A 1,716-nucleotide genomic window follows, 5' to 3' on the forward strand; every position below is an offset into this window, starting at 1 on the left:
CGTTACTCTTATTGGTAGTAAAATAATATGGAAAAAAATAATAAAAATACACGTAACCAGATTCTCACTATACATAGACATAAATCCCCTCCGTTCACAGCGTCTATATACGCACACACTCACAGAAACATCTATACGTACATGCACATACAAACACACACACAAACATATTTTGTTCAACGGTTTTTCATGGCGTCTGTTGCCATTCATAGCCGACGAGAATGTATCGTAGCTCTCCATTCCGACATTCGAAACTCCGAGAACTACAATGACAAACTTTCACTGTTTATTGTACATTATAACATATATAAATAACCTTTTATTTATCTAATATCTAAATCTCGTTCTTTTGTTGTTACCTTTTATTATTATTATTATTATTATTATTATTATTATTATTATTATTATTATTATTATTATTATTATGATATATTTAGTGAAAGAGAGAGCGAGAGAGAGAGAGAGTGATGGAGATAAAGACTGTTAGACTTGATATAAGGACTTATCAGAAGCATACGCATAAAAAATAATACACATTCAAATCTGAAGAAATTATATGTAATCTCTAAACGCGACTGCTGCTCAGAACGCTAAGTGTGGGAGTGTGTGTATGTGTGTGCGTGTGTGTGCGTATGTGTACTTGTGGGTACATGTGTGTGTGGTTTATGTGTTTGTGGATATATGTTCTTAGTCGTGCATATACACAAGTAACTCGTTCAAAAAAAAAAAAGCCAAAGGAACGTGCATTCACAATATTCACACAATAGATTAAAACGCTCTCTTCCGAGAATCATATGATCATAAATCATTGATTGAAAATCACGTGATTATCAAAAGGTTACAGCATCAGCACGTGTTTGGTTTACAGCATTTCCTCCGAGGGGAAATGGTGAAGACTGTCGCGTCAGTCATTGAAATAATTACCCCAAGATGCCACTCAGAGAAACAGAAAACAGATGAAAGGTGAACAGAGGTAGCAGAAACGTGGAAGAATCGGGGTTAAATTCAAATCGATATTTATCACTCATGCAATTAAACTTCTTTGTGAGTGTGTGTGCGCGTGTTGAGTGAGTGTGTGAGTGTAAGTTTCTGTTTGAATATACCCGGTGCTTCAAACATACTCCAAATATATATATATAAATTGAAAATTGTTTCATCTTTTAGCATCAAAATGTGGTGGCATTACTAGAGTCACTTATCATATAAGAAGGATGTATATATTATATATATATATATCAAATTTATTTATAATTTGATAATACGTACATAAACGCACACACACACTGAATCAGAGAAACACGCATATACACACAAAATTATACAGATCAAAAGAGTAATTTAAATTGGGTATCATCAAAAAGAAACAACATCCCGCTCAGGAATAATGTATATTTATAGTTATATAAATATGTATGTCTGTGTGTCTACAAGAGAGAGAGAGAGCGAGAGAGAGAGAGAGTGAGAGAGCGAGAAAGAGGGTATTTGTGTTCGTGAGTATAGGAGTGTATGTATATTTGTATATGTATACTTCTGTGTATTTATATATATGCTATATATGTGTACGCGCGCGTGTGTGTATATTTGCTTATATATATGCGTGCATGCGTGCATGTATGCTCACACGCACGCATATCTGCATGTACATAAATACATATACATATGCATTTGCGTAATGGGGTGAGCGTTTGTTTCGGTGTTTCAGTGTACATGTATATA

The sequence above is a fragment of the Octopus bimaculoides genome, chromosome 14 (genome assembly GCF_001194135.2).
Source record: "Octopus bimaculoides isolate UCB-OBI-ISO-001 chromosome 14, ASM119413v2, whole genome shotgun sequence".
NCBI lineage: Eukaryota > Metazoa > Mollusca > Cephalopoda > Octopoda > Octopodidae > Octopus > Octopus bimaculoides.